The sequence below is a fragment of the Peromyscus leucopus genome, chromosome 1 (genome assembly GCF_004664715.2).
Source record: "Peromyscus leucopus breed LL Stock chromosome 1, UCI_PerLeu_2.1, whole genome shotgun sequence".
Classification (NCBI taxonomy): Eukaryota; Metazoa; Chordata; class Mammalia; order Rodentia; family Cricetidae; genus Peromyscus; species Peromyscus leucopus.
In genome coordinates, this window is record NC_051063.1 from 51,107,343 (window position 1) to 51,126,605 (window position 19,263).

Consider the following 19,263-nt stretch of genomic DNA (forward strand, 5'->3'; position numbering starts at 1 on the left):
CAGTGGTGGCACACGCCTGTAATCCCAGCACTCGGGAGGCAGAGGCAGGCGGATCTCTGTGAGTTCAAGGCTAGCCTGGTCTACAGAGCTAGTTGCAAGACAGCCAGAACTACACAGAGAAACCCTGACTTGAAAAACAAACACAACAACAAAAAGATGACTTTTACCTACTCCTGTATAGCACTTTTTTCCCCCTGAGAGAGGGCTTCTCTGGTAGCCCTGGCTATCTAGAACACACTCTGTAGACCAGGCTGGCCTTGAACTCAGAGATCACCTGCCTCTGCCTCCCAAGTGCTGGGACTAACGGTGTGCACCACACCACCACAGCCCCGCTGTGTACAGCTCTTATAAAATGCTCAGGTATCAAAAGGCAATACCTCTCCTTCATGATGCTAAGCTGATACACTTGCCTTTTCATCCTATCCTTTCTCTGTATCTCCCTCATCTCTTACACAGTGGTGTTACTCATCAGTTCTTTCTTGTCTAGCATCCTTTGCATAGTCAGTAGTCAAGTCTGCCTCAGAAAGCTTTCACTGAAGCGCCCTGTACTTCATGGTAGGTGTGGCTTAATCTGGAGATGCGATGAAGTCTGAGTAGGATATCTAATTGTCATGAATCTATGGTCTGCTAGATGAGAGAGAACAAGACTTTACTTGACAGAGTGTGCAAAGCACGCAAATTGTAATGGGGAAAGGATTACCATGCCAGGTATGGTTCTTAAGCAGGATTGGTGGTTATGTGAAATGAGTTATAAGGAAGTCTTTTCTGTGATCAGACTCAGCTGCTTTTCAAGCAGTGATGGAACACCCCTCCCAACATACACACAGCATCCTTCCTTTCTGTCCTGAGTCCCAGAGCTTGGCAATGTCAAAACATAGCCGTAAATCCAACATCTAAATATTATTTAGAGTAAGGATCTAAAACAAGCATTTATGTAGTAAGTGGTCTCAGCTGGGAATGGAGTTGGCTTTTCTGTTATAACAGGATCTCTTATTTCATAGAACAAGAGGTATTCAGGTAGGCTGTGTCCAGAATGGGTGAGTAAGACATTCTTAGAGTTTTGAGCGGTCCCTGAGACGCTGCTCACCCAACTTCTTCATTGCTCTGCTCTGTCATCTTTAGGTCGCTAGACCGCCTCTAATGCTTGTAAGATGGCTGTGGATTTATAAACTCCCTAAGCAAGAAAGGAGCAGGAAGAGAGTTGGGCTGACGAGGACAAGTGGTGACCTAATTATCTGATTGTGATTCTGAGTTTCTATCTTTGAAAGACGTTCATAAGGAGACAGGAGGAGACAGCAGAGGGAATATCTGCTCACCTGTTCCTCCCACTCCAAGGCAGTGATGGAGAGGTTGAGGGACAGTGTTGGTAGTTTCTCAGAAGTAACTTCCCGGAAGAAGGCTCTACAAGATACCCAGGGGATTGTCAGCTTCCTGAGTAGAGACTCTGTTCAAACTGAAACAGTTTCAACGCCAGGTTCCTTTATTAGTCCAAATTGCTCTTGGGTTGATCAAATCTAGGCCTCTGCCTGCAATGTTATGCCTCTTCCCCCATAGTCCTTGCTCTGAACCATCCTGCCCTGCAGGACTGTCCTGGGGGCAGGGTAGGAACCTCTGACGCAGTCACTCTGCCTTCCTGGCTCTACCTTTCTGTTCTCCTGCTGCTCTGGTCTGTTCCTGGACTTGCTCCTCTCCCCAGACAGGAAGCCTCTGGTGTACTCTCGGGACAGCCAGGGTCTGCATCCCAGCAGCCCCCCCCCCCCCATACAACGCCAAGGAGCTGTTCCTTGTCGTCTTCAGCAGACAGAGCCGGTTGTCACCTTCCTAGGCCTCCAGACGCTCTCCACACCCACCTTTGGGGCTTCTAGCACCTTGATGACCCCAGACAAACTCTTTTCTGCAAAACTGTTCTAGAGAGAGTGCTGCCCAGACACAATTTCTCTCTCATCAGTCTTGACCAATGCAGATGCTGCTGATGTAGCTCTGAGCCAGCCCTGGAGCAGGCACCTGAAAGGTAGCAAGGACAACCTTGGCTTTGGTATGCGCTGTCTGTCCTCTGCACACTCTTCTTCCTACTTTGGATATGTTCTTCTTCTTTTAAGACTTGTAGGATCACGGGTTGAGGCTAGCCTCAACTACATTATGAGACCTGCATCAAAAAGAAAGCAGAAGGAAGGGTAAGCCATAGGACGGAAGAAAACATGTGCAAACCATGTTTTTATCATAGGGGATGAGGCCTCAGAATACAAAAGGAACTCTTACACCTTAGCAATAAAAAGACAAATAGCTCAGTTCCAAACTAGCAAAACTGTGGCCCTCACATTTCCGCAAAGCAGAAGCAGAGACAGTCGATAATTACATGAACGGAGTTCTTTATCAGGAACCACCCAGGTAATACAACCCAGGAGCACAATGAGTTAGCACTCCACATCCGCTAGAATGGCTGTAATTACAATACTTAAAAAAATAGCAGAAACAAATGTTGCTGAGGCTATGGAAAAATTGGAACCCATTGATGAGGGCATCTAAGATGGCAGAGCTGCTCTGGGAAACACAGTGGCCATTCTTCAGAAAGTTGAAATGTAAGGTACTGTGTGGCCCAGTAATTCTACTCTTTGGTATACCCAAGTGAATGAAAACATACGTCCACAAAAACCCATGTACATAAATGTCCACTGCTGCACTGTGGAATTGCCCAGCACAAAAACAACACAAATATCCATCCAAAACTGAATAAACGATCTAATACATTCTTATGCTGGCATTTTATTCAGCCATAGAAAAGAATGAAGTCTTGATATATGACAGAAAGTGGACAGACTGGACAAAGACCATTCTGAGGCCAAGAAAAACCCCACAAAGTCAGTATGTTATTAATTCCTTTTATATGAAATGTCCTGAATACACAAATGAAGAGTCAGTTACAGAGACTGGAAGTAGCCACGGGCGATAAGAACCAACACAGGAAGTGACGTTAGTAGCATTGTTTTATGGGGACTGATGAAACCGTAAAAAGTTAAATACTGGTTACTGGTTACCAGCTCAATCACAAAGCCTGCATGAGGAAAAAGTATCCTGGACTTTTATTGTTGTTACGTAACTTGTAGTTGAAACTCAAACCCAAAATAAACTAATGAAGTGTTGGTTAAGTTCAAGTTTTTCATGAAGAGAAGCATGCTATATTCTCATTGCTGTGAAGAGTAAGTTCTCAGTCCCTGACTTGCCGGGGAATCACGAGAAGAGCGAGACTCGGAGTTGAAAGCACTCCAGATTCCACCTTCCACATCAGTAGAAGGCGTAGGCACTGCAAACACACAAACTCAAGTTTCTCAGGAGCAGGAGACTCACATTCGGAGTCCACAGATGGAAGACACAATGGCGGTTTCTGGTTGGATGAGACAGGACAGCCGAGCACTCAACCTGACCTTGACTCCTAAGGGGCTGAGTCCCACTTCACCTCCCGCCTGACTCCCCCACGAGTTCTGCAGCTCTAGAAACTTCAGCTTTGCTTCCTGGCTACTGGGCATGGCAGAAAGGGCACACCAGAGTCTGCAACTTTCACCGTGAGGCCCAGTGTCCCAGTGAGTGTCTCTCTGTTGCTCACAGTGAAAAGACCGTGACCAAAAAGCTAGCTGGAGGAGGAAGGGTTTTATTTGGCTACACTTCACACTGGAGTCATCATCGAAGGACATCAGGGCAGGAACGCAAACGCAGCAGAAACCTGGAGGCAGAGCTGATGCAGAGCCAGAGCGGAGTGCTGCTCACTGGCTTGCTCAGCCTGCTTTCTTCTAGAACCAGGACCCACCAGCCCAGGAATGGCACCACCACCGTGGGCTGGGCCCTCCCCACCAATCACTAATTAAGAAAATGCTCTACAGGCCTGCTCACAGCCCCAATTTTTTTAATGTAATTTTTTTTTAGGTATGAGTGCTCTGTCTGCACATATGCCTGAATGCCAGAAGAAGGCATCAGATCCCATTACTGATGGTTGTGAACCACTATGTGGCTGCCTGGAACTGAACTCAGGTCCTCTGGAAGAACAGTCAGTGCTCTTAACCACTGAGTTCTCTCTCCAGCCCTACAGCCCACTGATGGAAGCATTTTCTTAATTGAGGTGCCCTCCTCTTAGATGACTTTAGCTTGTGTCAAGTTGACATAAAACTATCCAGCATACCCAGTTATATCCAAAGTCAAAGCCTGGTGGCATGGACCTCCTCTCAGGCTGGCAATGGCTGCACTTGTGCCCAGGACCCCAGCACAAGTTTCTATAATAACCCATCTTAACGTTCAGCACACCTGATTTCAGGCACCCCGCCTCAAACCACAGAAGCTAACCTGACATTGTTCTCTAGCTTTCCTACCATACTTTGACCACCTCTGTACAGTTCTGGTGCTCTTCCCGTGCATCTTTCATCTATTGGAAATGTCTCTTTGTGCCTATGATCAGTCCTCAGGGAAGTGAAGCAGAGACCTCATGACCTCTTTACATTATGTTTCCATGACAACCTACGGGAAATGCCACAAGGTCCAGTTCCACAACCGGTAGATCAATTTCTGGGCATTAGCAAAGGGCTGACTCTTCAACACTGACCTTGGGGCAGATGCCACAGGCTCTCAGATCTAAAGAACTGAGACTCTGTTCTGGGATTGCTAGAGGCGGCTGACCCCACCCCACCCCTTCCACTGGGGACACTGGGGCTCTCCCAGCTACAGAGAGCTCCTAAAGGAGCCGTGTGCTGCACTGACTCATGTTTGGCTGTGGGCCAGGGGAGGGCCTGGTGAGAAAGGAGATGGGCCCTTTCCCTCCGACCATGCCTCATACAGGAGCAGTGAGCAGCGCAGGCTGGACCAGGCCGTGACAAACACTGTGAGCCACTCGAGAACCGAGAGAGAGGAAGAAACGCAATATAAAAGGTCACCGCTTATGTCACACATTTCCACTCCTAACTGAAGTGGAATTTCACAACATAAAGGCAGCCCAAAGTGAGCAATTCAATGCAACGTACGTTCACAATATCTAACCACCGTTTTTTCTACAACATTTTCATTACCCAAAACTTACAACCATTCACCAGTGACACCTAATCTTATCCCCCCCAAGCCAGCCTTCTCCCCACCGCCAGCAAGCCAGTGCTCTCTGTATGAGGGCACTTGCCTTACAGTCCACAGAAACGGAGTTAGACAATTTACATCGCAAGTCTGCTGTCCCACCGCACCATGGGGCAATCCCCCACTGTGTAGCATAACCCGGTAGTGCCAGGTTCAAAAGAAAACTCAGGACAAACGGCCAACTGCAGTGTGTGCCTATTGGCATACCCAAGTGTCTCCTGGCCTCCAGGCTCACTCAGTACCTGTGGCCTCTCAGCTGTCCTCACCCGCCTCCACCCTAAACTTCTCCAGCTCACGGGCTTCCTTTCCCCCAGCTTCTCATTCTTACCTAACCTGTCCTCTTAGCTCCTGGTCTTGGCTCCCTCTCTTGCTCTCTCCATCTCTCCCTCCTCTATGGCCTGGTTCTCTGCTGGCCATGTTTGGTCTACTACTTTCTCTCCCTGCTCTGGACTCTTCCAGGTGCCTCTGGCTGTACCCTACTCATATTTACAATAAACACTTTCTCCTCAACCATACCTTGGAGCGGTCCCCATTATGAATGAACATTCAAGTAATACACCGCTCCTTGTTTTTGCCTACCAGCCACTCGATGTGTGTACCACGGCTGCGTACCAATTTGTCTACTGAAGAACAACTGAGTTGGCTCCACCTTTTGGCAAATGTGAAAAGTGCTTGCAAATATTTGCGCACAAATATTTGGGCATCTGCTTTCATCATTTGATTTGGGTACATATCCGGGAGTAGTTTGCCTGTGTGTAATTCTATTTTAACTGTCTGTGGGGTCACTAAGTTGTTTTCAATGTCTCAGCCATTTTACTTTCCAGCAGCAATGTTTTAAGCATTGCGCTTGATTCTTCAAATAACACAAATCCCTTTGCTCTCTTCGACGGTAAAGCCACCACCGACACCCACACCATCTTAATATCCAATTGTCTAAGGTTCCCATTATGATACATCAGGAGGTTGAATGGGGCAAGGCTCTGAAACACGACACCACACAGGTCATCACAACCACTACGAGGACCTGGGATATATTTCAATCAGTGGAGGTATGTAAGCTGGACCCAGTAACAAGAGACAGAGCTCAAACAGCAAAGCCTCACCTGCTAGAGTTTGACTATTTCCAGAATATGGAATACAGAGTGGGTACAATGCGCAGCAAGAGTGATAGGTGTCAACAGCTTGCAATATGTTTACACTGCTATATAGAGTCACTTAACCCAAACAGGCAACGGACCTCAAGGCCAATTGTTTCCAGCAATCATACTATGCAACTCACTCTATCGGGGTCCTACGACCATTCAGTTGCATCACTTCTGGTAAGCGGACACTGAAACCCTGCAGACATGCTCAGAGCATCCCTGAGGGAGGAAGTGCCGCTCGAGCCGAAGCCTCGGCCTGCTCTACCACACCCGCGCTCACACTCCCATTCACTGGCCATCGCCAGCCCGCACCCAGCCCAGCCCGGGGAGCGGCCCCGAACCGCCGCCCATCACTCACAGCCCCCGGGTCACGGGCGTCCACTCGGCCCACAGCGAGCCTGACCGCGCGCAGCTGCAACAGCCAAGCCCGCGCCCGGCCCAATCGGAGACGCCGCCCCTGCCCTTTAAACTCTCTCACCGCGCGAATGCAGCGCGCACCTTGCGGTCGCCCACTTCACATTCTATAAATGTGCATGAGGGAGAGCATAAAAGGATATCATGTAAACTCCACACGAATGACGCTGTGGCACTCTATGAGACCCGAGGATATAAGACGTAAGTAATAATACAGGGGATCAGGGCTTGTGGGCTACCATCTTAGGTAAATTACGCCTTGTTGCGCTTCTGGTAAGGGTTTACAAGTTGTGGACAAATCGGATGATACAGTGGCAGGCATGGGCGGTCACGCCTTGTCCTGCGTGGCCAACATGGAGGCAGAGTGCCACCTCAGCAAAGCACAGGGAAGATTGAGTCGTTGAAAGCATGCGAGAAAGCACGCCAGCCAGGTGTTGTCAGGAGCGGTCCAGGCCTGATGTCACCGCGCGGACAGCACCTGGCACGTGTCGCAGAGGGAGACACGCATGCTCGTATAGTTATAGACTAGTACCTCAAGAAGCTTGACAGTAGTGTCTTGACCGGCTCTAGGAACTTCGAGCTCCATTTCCATTTTTTAGTTCGATAGCGCAAGGTTCCTCTTGCTGGCCCCTCTACTACGAGACCCTAGGATAGTTTACGGTACGCTTATCTAGCTGACTCAAATGTAATCCGAGTCCTATAGACGTTCGGTCTCGAGAGCTGTTCATGCGAGGCTGCTCTGCGCATGAAGTGCAGCTCATTCCTACTTCAGCTCATTCTTTGCCTTTGAATCGCTGGATCCTCGCTGCGTTGTAGCGGATCCTGAACTTTCCGGTCTCTCGACAATCTGCACACTTCAGCACTCTTTTTTCTTCTTACGGGGTCCAGTCTCTTCTCCCTTCCAGCTCTGTTACTTTCCGGGTTTCTCTATACAAGCAAAACTAATACACATCATACCTTAATAATAGAGAGTGAAGGTGTGCGCTTCCTTCCTATCTGAACCAAACAGTCACTGCTAGAACAACATCTCTCACCAGATCTGGCAGAGTTAATTTCAATTCTTATTTAGAATGGCGAGGGTCAGAAGTTCCATCGCAACTAAGCGATACTTCCACGACATGGGCAGTACACCACCGTACATGATCTACACCCTGCCCCGACGATCAAAAATCTCTTATGCTCCCTTCCCAGAAAAAAAAACAAGAATAGTTTCCATGGAGAGTAGAAGGTATGTCAATAAAGTTCCACTCCACTGAATGTTCGTCTCTTCCAACCTGTGCTGTAATTTGGAAACTCTCTAACAGGGAAGGCCTCATTTTGGACCATACCAGGCTGTCTCCCATGCCTCGTGGGCTGATTTTTTTCCTATCTCGTTTACCATCTTCCTTATTTCCTTTAATTCAGCTCAAGCAACTCGAGGCGTCACGCTAGCTAGTCTTCTACTCGCAACCAGGGATCTCTCCTTCTCGCTCCATCAAACACATACTTGGGCTTACGTTGTATATCCACTGATCAACGCGCGCCGGAGGAGTAATCGTTTCACACGCACACAGATTTTTCCGGTGTGGCTTTCCTCTTACTGATGATCACTACTCAGGCAACATTTATTCAAATTCTTAAATTATTTTTCCCCAATGATTTCAATCAAAATAATCAAAATCACAAACACGGGAAAAACTTTTAACAATCTATTACCATCATCTTAAAATTATATGTCTCTTGCACAGTATGAGCATCCTTTAATATAAGCAGGGAAGAAAAAAGTGGCGTGCCTCTTCTGATCACGGCACGCAGAAAATAGCAGCCGATACCTTGCAGGTGTCCCTTCTTAAGAAGAGAAAAAGGGGAGGTCTGTGTTAGAATGGGCTAGGGGCAGTGGGTAAGGAGACAGGGGACAGATCCAGAAGAAGGAGGATGGAATGGGACAAAAGGGGAAGGGACACAGGACAAAGGACTGCCCTCTGGAAAGAGAGGAGACAGACACATGCCCCATAGGCAAAATGGCGGTTTTTTAAGGTTAAAGGGTAAAACTGTTAGGATGGGGTGTTTAATTTTAATTTGGGCACGTTAGGTGAACCAAAGGGGCCTTCTGATTGCTGGACCTGGTAGTCAGCCTCAGGAGGAGGAAGTGGCCAAATAAGGGAACAGACCTTGGTGGCTAGCTTTAGGAATGTAATTTAATTATCTTAATTAGCAGGCCAAGGGAAATGGGGGAAGGGGCGAGGCCTGCCAGAGCCACCAGTGCTCTATGTGAGTAGTAGAGTCCCTTCAAGGACCCAATTCTAGACACTTTGCTGTCCACAAACATGAAAGGCATATATCTTGCTTACTCAGTGTTGTTTGGATTGTTCATCATGAAGGAAAGGAGGGGTAAGAAAGGATGGAAGAGGGGGGAGAAAGGAAAGAAAAGGAGAGAGAAGGGAAACAGGATGTCTAAGTCAGGGTTGCTATTGTGATCAAACACCGTGACCAAAAGCAAGTTAGAGAGAAAAGGGTTTATTTGGCTTACACTGCCACATCTCATAGTCCATCACTGAAAGAAGTTAGAGGCAGAACCTGGAGGCAGGAGCTGATGCAGAGGTCATGGAGGGTGCTGCTTACTGGCTTGCTCCCCATGGCTTTCTCAGTCTTCTCTCTCTCTCTCTCTCTCTCTCTCTCTCTCTCTCTCTCTCTCTCTCTCGTTTTTGTTTTTGCTTTATTTTCCAAGACAGGATTTCTCTGTGTAGCTTTGGTGCCTGTCCTGGATCTCACTCTGTAGCCCAGGCTGGCCTCGAACTCACAGAGATCCACCTGCCCTCTGCCTCCGAGTGCTGGGATTAAAGGCGGGCCTTCGTTGGCTTTCTTATAGAACCCAGGACCAGTGCAGGGGTGGCCCCCACCCACAAAGAGATGGCCTCCCCCCACCAATCACTAATTAGAAAATACTCGGGCTGGAGAGATGGCTCAGAGGTTAAGAGCACTGACTGCTCTTCCAGAGGTCCTGAGTTCAATTCCCAGCAACCACATGGTGCCTCACAACCATCTGTAATAAGGTCTGGTGCCCTCTTCTGGTCATACATGCTGTATACATAATAAATAAATAAATCTTTAAGAAAGAAAGAAAGAAAGAAAGAAAGAAAGAAAGAAAGAAAGAAAGAAAGAAAGAAAGAAAGAAAGAAAGAAAAAAGAAAATACTCTACAGGCTTGCCTACAGCCCGGTCTTATGGAGCTTTTTTCTCAACTAAGTCTCCTTCCTCTCTGATGACTCTGGCTTGTGTCAAGTGGACGTAAAACTAGAAGGGAAAGGGTGATATTGATTTACTTGGGATTTTTTTTTTGGTCAGTACTTAGGTGTAGAATTTAGGTTCTCACACAGGCTAATGAGGCACTGTGCCACTGAGCTACATCCCCAGGCTTCTTCGTATTCACTTATTTTTTAATTATAAGACGGATCTGATTAAGTTGCCCAGGCTGGTCTTGAATTTGCAATCTTTCTATCTGAGTCTGAATCCGCTGCATATTTCCTAGCTCCACTGCAAATGCATTGGCATAACTATGAGTGTGATCTTTTCTCTTCTCTTTTTTTATTACATTTACTTGGAGCTGGAGAGGTGGCTCAGTGTTAAGAGCACTGGTTGCTCCTCAAGGGGCAAGGGTTTGATTCCCAGCACACACATGGTGCCTTATAACTGTCTGTAACTCCAGTCCCGAGGACCTGATGCCGTCTCTACCTTTGTGAGCATGAGGTGTGCAATGGACATACATGCAGGTGAAACACCCATATACACATGTCTTAGTTACGGTTTCTATTGCTGTGATAATTTCCCAAAAGCTGGGGAAGGAAAGGGTGCATTTCGCTTACATGTCCGCATCTCAGTCCATCATCAAAGCAAGCCAGGCAGGAACTCAGGCAGAAGCTGAAGCACAGCCATGGAGGAATGCTGCTTGCTGCTCCTCATGACTTGCTCAGCCAGCTTTCTTATGCACCCCAGGGGGATGGGCCCTCCCACATCAAATCATTATTTAAGAAAATGCCCCCCACCCAGTCTTGTGTACAGGCCAGTTCTTCTGGGAGCGTTTTCCTCAGTTTTGGCTCGTCTTCTCAGATAACTCCACTCCTATTGGGTTGAGAAACAACAACAAATAACTTAGGACAGCATAAAACAAAAACTTTTTAAAATTGTGGGCAGAATGAGGGATGCCTACCATAGCACATGTGTCGAGGTCAGAGGACAACCGGCTGGAGTCAGTTCTCTTCTTCTACCATGCATGGCCCGGGCTGGAACTCAGGCATAGGCGTTGCAGCAGGCACCTTTATCTACTGAGCTACCTCGCCAGCCCGTGGGTGAGTTCTTTGATCTCTCGTCTTGTTTTTCTCCATGTAGTGCCCACCTCTTAGGTTCACAGTGAAGGGTTGATAAAATTCCAGTTGATAAACAGAAGAATATGCCTGCTGTCCCTCTGGTGTTCTGGAAGTATGGATGAGAGAATGGAACCAGTGAGACTAGCACCCATTGGCTCCTTAAAAAGTCCGTGCCTGCAGAGCATGTCCAGTACACGGGTGTGGCGTTCCAGGTTAGCACACAGAACAGATGTGTGTCACCTGTAGCCACAGATCCTCAAGGTACTGGTCTGGCATCCTGGGATTTTGTGGGTTGGGCAATGCCATTACCTTTTCCTGTTCCTTGCCCTGAGTGTCTGTTAGAAAAGACAGGTTAATTCTATGTCCTTGGTCTCAAAAACCATAGCCAGTATCTTGTCCTGTGTACCTGGGAGAATGGTGGAATTATGAGTGGTGGGCACTACCATGGTTTTCTATTTGCTGCGTGACTGCTCCAACCATTCTCATTGGCCTGGAGCTAACCTAGTAGGCTGGCTAGCCAACAAGTCCCGGGATCTGTCTGTGTCCTGAACTCCATAGCACTGGGGTTATAAGTATGTAACAGCACCCTTTTTTCCTTGGGCTCTAAGGATCAAAGTCTGAGCTTTGTGTTTCATGGCAAGTATTTGTTTTCTTAAGCTTGTTAAAAATCAAAACTATAGCAAATTTAGTTATAGTTGACTTTAATTTGCAATTTATGTCTGGAGCAGTTCCCATTCTTCAAAATACAGTGGAGGGGCCTATTAGTCAATAACAGAATTTAAGTTTGTTTTGAGGGTTGATTTGTTTGTTTTTAACATGAAACAAAAAGTATCAGATGACTTCAGGCTACATGATTGTCTGGATTTAACTAAAAGTCTTCCTTAGTAAGATGAGCAGTAGGCTACAATCCTGTTTCTAACTAAGTAAAAGGTAGTCTGGGAAATCCTTTTTAAGCAGAAGTTTGTTGGAAAAATCTGTCTGCTTCTTAAACTTTCAGTTTGACAGTGTGGCATTGACGTGTGGGTGGTGACATTGTGGTTTGGTAGCAATCCTATGAGCTGTGTCCCATGAGTGGGTTTCTTATTCCTGATGTCTTGGGAATGTCGCAACAAGAAATTGTTCCCTTTCATACTGGTTTTGCGACCTGAATGTCTCTGCTGATGCATGAACATTTTGGTGAATCCTCTGTGTGTGTGGCCCACACATCAGACAGGGAGTAGCTCCCTAAATTTATATCTGGCTACCAGCTCCAGCTCAGAGTGCATTCAAGACCTGAGTAGCTCATGTTCTTACAATTTTATGGACACTATTGGATTGGAGAAACATAGGGTATTCAGATCTAAAAATCTATAAAACAATAAGATATATATATATATAATATATATATTATATATATATATATATACTATATAAAACTTGTAAATTACAACTTGACTAAATAGAATTGTGAAAGTCCGAACAATTCACTTATAAACATTTATCTTTTGGGCTGGGTAGTGGTGGTGCACACCTTTAATTCCCAGCAGTCAGGAGCAGAGACAGGTGAATCTCAGAGCCTGGTCTGACAAAGTGAGTTCCAAGACAGCCAGGCCTACATGTGAGACCCTGCCTTGAAAAACCAAAATTAACACAACAAAAACAAAACATTTATCTTTGTTTTTTTCATTTACTTAGCTACTCATTGTTTTTTAATTTATTTATTTGGTGTGGTGTGTGTGAGTGTATGTGTATGCATGAAAAATTCTGCTGATGGTCAGAAGAGGCGTATTAGATCCCCGAACTAGGTTTCATGACAGTTGTTTTAGCTGCCATGTGACTGCTTGTGAATTGAACCTGGGTCCTCTGCAAGAGCAGTAAACACTCTTAACCACTGAGCCATTTCATCTAGTTGCTCATAATTGAGAAATGATTTGTCAAACAGATACATAGTGGAAGAAGGCGGAAAGGTTATAAGAGGCAGAGGATCAAGGAGTTTGCTGTGAGATTACTTCTCCTAGTAATGTCAGAAGCAATACCTCTCGTGAAGTCTTACCAACGCGACAGCTGGGACGTGAGCTGAATAAAGACAACAATAGACATGCTAACGTGGACAGAGGGAAAGCCCATGAGACCTCAGCCCTACACAAAAAACTAGAGGTGGTAAAGGAATACTGAGAGCAGGAGAAATCGTCCCCCCAGGAAGAGCACACCAATTGGTTCTCCCAATACCAAATGGTCAGGCCTGGAAATATACACACAAGTAACATTGCATAGACTGAGCAGGTTGTATTTATGTACTTAGGAAATATATATATATATATATATATATATATATATATATATCATATATAATAATGAATATATATAATTAATATATATAATAATGAATATAATTATCTATAAGAATATATAGTATATATTCATTAACAACAGTTAATGAAAAGAGGCCATTGACTTTGAAAGCTTATCAAGGAGGGGGATACGGAGGATTTGGAGGAAGGAGAGCCAAGGGCAAAAATGATGTATTGATATTATAGTCTCAAAAAAAAATAAAAGAAATAATTTTCAAAGGAAATGATTTAATTTCTCCTTGAAAACAAGGCTTACCATCATTTACACTTATTTTTGTATAAACATTGGTGCCATTATTTCAGAAGCAAAGAGAATAAGAAGTTAAAGGTTTTTTTTTTTCCCAATCTCCTTTCTATCTCCGTAAGTGAAACGCACAAATAAATTAGTTTTCATTGTGCTTTTGCTCAGTGGGTCGAGCTGGCTGCCTTGCAGTTTTTAGGACCTTAACCATCTGAGAGTAGCCAAGTCATTTACCTCGTCAATCTAGGCTAATATTTAAATTAGACTTCGTTATCACCAATGCTGATAGTTCCGAAGACATTTCTGCTTACGGTTGTGAGTTGACTGTGTTCAGAAATGAAGACAGATACGTCTGTCCTTCCACAATGTCAGAATTTATTGAACAGTGATACGCAAGCGCTGCCGATTTGTTGGCCGGAACTTGCCAGAGAATTCTGATTTCACTTGATAATGTGGACAATCTTGATAATCTGGAGATCCACAGATTCTTTTGCTGTCGTCTTAATTACTAACATTAAGTTTCAGATCCCACATCGCACTACACAGTGAAATATAAGTTATAGACTAGCAACGAAACTGTTGGAAGAGGCGATAGCAAAGCAGCTGTGATCAAGACGGAGTCAAGTCTGACAGCCTCAAGAAAAGTCTTTAGGGTACTAGATAAGATGTGTTAGGGTCAGGCATAGCGGTGCGTACCCTTAATCCTAGCACTCTGGAGGCAGAGGCAGGTGGATCTCTGTGAGTTTGAGCCAGCCTGGACTACATGGGGAGTTCGGACAGCCAGAACTACACAGAGAAACCCTGTCTCCCAAACAAATCAAAAACAAAACAAAACTTTATTATGAACTACAATGCAGAGCTATCAGGACGCAGGGGTGCCTGATGTATGTCTAGGTGAATGGGAATTCAAGTGGCCCACTCCAAGCAGGGAGACTGTGCTGAATGGAAACTCTGGGAAACAGCTGTTGTGTTGCCCGTGGTCTGTGATGCACACACCAAGTGGTCTGACGACAAGGTTGGTGGGTGCCAGCAATGTCCTGTGGGTTTTATATGTGTAGGGTATGCCTGCTCCTGTGTGGTCCGGGTGAGAGGATGTACCCTGTGTTGGTTGGGTGTGTTCAATAGGTTCATGGGCCTGGCTCTTCATGGGCACAGGTATGTTTTCCCTCTGCCTAGTGTCTGGACGTTCCTGATTTACTTCACAGGCGGCATGTTTTAACTTGTGTGAATAAGCTGGCTGTCAGTTTGTGTCATGGTTTGTGCAAGAGAGATGGTGACTGCTATTCTGCTCAAACAAAATGTACAGCCATACGCCTCAGCATTTGCACTCAAAATGGAGAGAGGTGCTACTTCATGAAATGGGGCCATTTAGGGCACGTCATGGCCCGAAAGTTACTTTTTCATATGATATGGAGTAACCGGGAGCAGGGGACTGCATGATCTCCCCAATCCACTCCCTGATTCCTGAGGTCGGAACCAAGGGTTCTGCATCAAGAGAATCACACACTGTTCCTTCTACAAGATGTGTGGCAGAGTCTTAAGCAGAGAAAATTCCAATACAATTACGAACAATGAGACCAATGTTTAGATAAGGCCAAAATTCATGGTACAGGTTAGATTAGCCAGGCATAAGCCATATCAGAGGGTTCCAATGAGACTGTCAACCTGTGTGTGATACACATGCTTTGAGGAACTGATTTAGAAGAATGTGTGTTTTGTATGAATATCTTTAATATCTTCTGCATCAGACTTTGTAGTTAGTCCTGTAACTGCACTCTTGCTGGGCTCACCTGAATTCTTTACATTTGCCAGTCGTTTGTGGAAGACACCAGATGCTATTTTGAGTGCCTCTTGCTTGTTTCAATAATTGTGTCTACATGTGTCATGTCTACCCATGAGATGTTGTGGATTTTACCATGCCATGGTATAGGGAGGTCTCTATATAACATTTCCTGAGCACATGAGGCTAGGTAAGGTTTTACCATCCAACATTACATAAATATGCATTCTGAATCTGTAATAATTCAAGCATTTGATGCTGGGTACAACTATAAACCTGTACCTCTGTGACTGACTTATGACACATTACCTATACTGGGTCTCCATATTCTTAACATATGTGGGTATTGAACCTATGGTGGGGATAATATCCTTGAGTGTATAACAAACTGATAATGGTCATACATACACCAATCCTTGTTTATGTACTCTCCTGGCATATATAAGCCTTTACGTGTCATGTGTAGTACAGTTGGTTTTTAAAAGTTTGTATTCTGTATTCTGTTTGTCATGATGTAGCCACTGACTTGGTAAAGCATTTTGGCTCAATAAGAGTTTACATTACACAAAGGATCCAGTTGTGAGCTTCCTACAGTGTTCTCTATATGCTGACCTACGGAATTGGTGAGCATGCTATGGTAGGTGCAGGTGTACTACAAGCAGATGGACAACAATAATACTGCTTTTGTGAGGAAAATAGATAAGATGTAGCCAGGTGAACAATGGGCTGGGTGTGGTGGCGCACGCCTTTAATCCCAGCACCAGGGAGACAGAGACAGCTAGATCTCTGTGAGTTCGAGGCCTGTCTGGTCTACAGATCACGTTCTAGGACAGCAAGGGCTACCAGAGAAACCCTGTCTCGAAACCACAGAAAAAGAATATGAACAATGATATGGTATGATGGCTGAGCACAAGAAGAAAAAATGGCTGGCCACTCCATCACATTTTGTCAAACTGGAATGTGAGTGTTTGAACAAGACGTCATAGCCGCGGGAGATGGCTGGGGTTAGTTAGCCTTTCTCTTGGCTTCTGCACAGGTTGACAGTGTCCCTGCTGTTACTGCTGTGGTGGTCAGGACTGTAGGCAACAGTGGGACAGTTTCTCCCACTATCCCCCGTTATTCAGGCTGAAAGTGCTGGTGTCTCGTTGCTGTCACGGACCCTTGTCTTGTTTTCCGGTGGGAATTTCTGCCTCTAATGCCAAGCTTTCCTGGGAGGATGTACTTTTATCCATGGGTTTTACAACTAAATAGCATCTGTTTTTCTTCTTTGTTTCCAACTGACATCTTTAAGTAGGAGTTGGGCTTCCCTTAATTCCTTACCCTCTCTAATTTAGATGGAAACATGCCTGAAGTATTTCAGTTGGTAAGGTGAGCATCCTGGTAATAATTGTAATTAAATCTTTGTCTATACCTGCTGCTATGGGGTCATAGGGTAAATCAAAATCCCATCTCATTACATAGGCTGTGGTGCCCAGATTATAAGAGCTGCTAATGGTTTAGCTGTTTCTAAATTGAAATATAATCATATATATGTCATATAATCATATATATATATATACCATTGTTGCTGCATATTTGTGTGGCTACTGGTGTTATACTGACCCCGAAAGTACTTGTATGGTAGGGCTTAAAGTATCTGGTTTGTATGCATCTGCTGGCATTTTGAATGTACATATTATCAGTGCAATTTCCCATTCTTCACATCCTATTGCCTTTTGTATCATATATGAATTCATGTTTACTCACTATTTCCTGTGGTATAATTTTTAGCATGTATACTTCCCCCACCGCGTGTGCACTGGAGACTAACCCAGGGTTTCAAGGATGTTAGGTAAGTCCTTTACCACTGAGCCAAGCAATTAGATTTCCTGCCCATTGTCTTACCTTAATCTTTTTTTTTTCTGTGAAATTCCAAAACACAATCTCCCCCACATGGAGATGTGATATTCAGAGAATCATTGTCTTCCAGGCCAGGTTTGAATAAAATCCGACTTCTTCAAGTAACCCATCCCTAGACACCTGAAAAATGGTTGGTGATTTTTTAATTTTTTGCCACTTCCCTGGCAGTCTGGTTTCAGAGGCAATTTTGTAATGCAATGTTGCGACAGGAACAATGGGGAAGCTCAGTTGGGAGGGGACAGGTGGGAAAGGCAGTGACAGAGCCCTGCAGCATGAAGCCCGGTGGCAACACCGATGTGTATGTTTAGATATCTTTGTTTCCTTTGTTACTAGAGGGGCTGAAGTTTCTTCCCACTCCTCTGCCCCTTCATAGTGAGGTTCACTCCCAACCTTGTCAATACAGTTTCCAGACGCTGATGCATCATGGGATGAACCTCACCTTCACTGTTACTTGCCACAGGGTCAAGGTGTATGCTTCTCCTTCCATCTTCCCCCCAGCTTCAGATCAAGTGCTCCCTCCAGATCAAGTGCTCCCTCCAGCTGCGTTCCAGCTATCTGCTGTCTTCTTCTCTCTCATTCTGCTCCTTGCAGCTCTCAGTTCCTACAGGACTCCCCTCTCCCTTACAGTGCCCTCTCCAGGACCTGAAGGATGGAAGAAAGAGGCTGTGCTACCAGAGAAGAGCTTGTGAGGTCGTCATCACAAATGCCAGTGAGAGATGGGACTGAGTCGTTAAGTTGCGTTTTACAGAAAGGCAGTGTGTTGACACCACAGAAATTTGCCTTCTGTATCATCTCTCAGACAGCAGGCTGTGGAGTGAGTGGGACAAAGTCATCCCCAAGGTCTCGTCCTCTGATGAGGTGTCCAGCCTCATCCCTGAGATTGTCGCCTTTCTCCTTATCATCTCCTGTACTTTTCTCTCATTAATGTGTCTCTGGACAGTTGGGTTCAGGACTCGGGACTGAGTCTGTTAGTGACGGTTTGGTATCACTTCTGTGTTCCCCAGGTACCACCTGGGCTAGGGGATTAACTCGTGCTGAGCTATTAATAACATGTTCGTGCAGATTCCTTTCATGGCCCCTTATTATGGAATATACATCTCTCCCATCACCTGTCTTTCCGAGAAGATGCTATGGAACTCAGAAGAAGACACACACGCTGAAATAAAAGACATGTGTGGGCTGTTAGCAAGGCTACCAGGATGAGGAGAAAGAGTGTCCACCCAGGGGGAGCATGTTGGGAAATATCCATCCTCATGGCTCTGTGGCTTGTAGGAGCTCTGCATGGACCACACTAGTTCCCACCTGCACGTTTTACATCTGGCTCTAGGATACCAGATCCCCTTGTCTTAAGGCAGAACCTCAGTTTTCTCACTGTCCTTTCAGTGGGTAGCTCTGACTCAGGGCAGTGGCCCTTTTCCGTTCAGTTTGTCCACTCTTCTCTTTTGGTTTATAAGGCTAATGGGCTAGAAATAGAGATTAATGGGATTGGATGCAAGCACATCTCAGGATTTTGTTTGTTGGTTTTATCTGTTTTTAGAGAGGGTCTTTGAACATGGTGTTGAGGAGCAACCCTGAGCCCCAGCGTCGGCCTTTGTGTACACCTATGACAGAGCTGCAGATTTCCCTGAATGAACCTTTGTCCTGTGAGCCACTTGCTTGGCTGCTATATCCCAGCTCTGCCTGTTACAGTGAATGGAGTCCCTAGCCGAGAGGCATGGAACCAACTGCCATTTTGAGCTTAGCCAGAAGACAGAGCAAGAGGAGACTACTGAAGAGGAAAGACCACTGAAAAGGAGCGAACAATAGGCAGTCATCCACAAGACTATCTGGACCTCACCCACTGGGCAGTCCTGGCTGGGTTGCCCCAGAAGACACAGGCTCTTGTATAATCCAAGTGGAGAGATGTGTAGCTTTGCTATGAAGGTTAGGTCTCCAGGTGCAACTACGCCAGTCAACAAAATATTCTTAAACATGAAATAGGCTGCAGAAATGTCTCATGTTCCATTCCC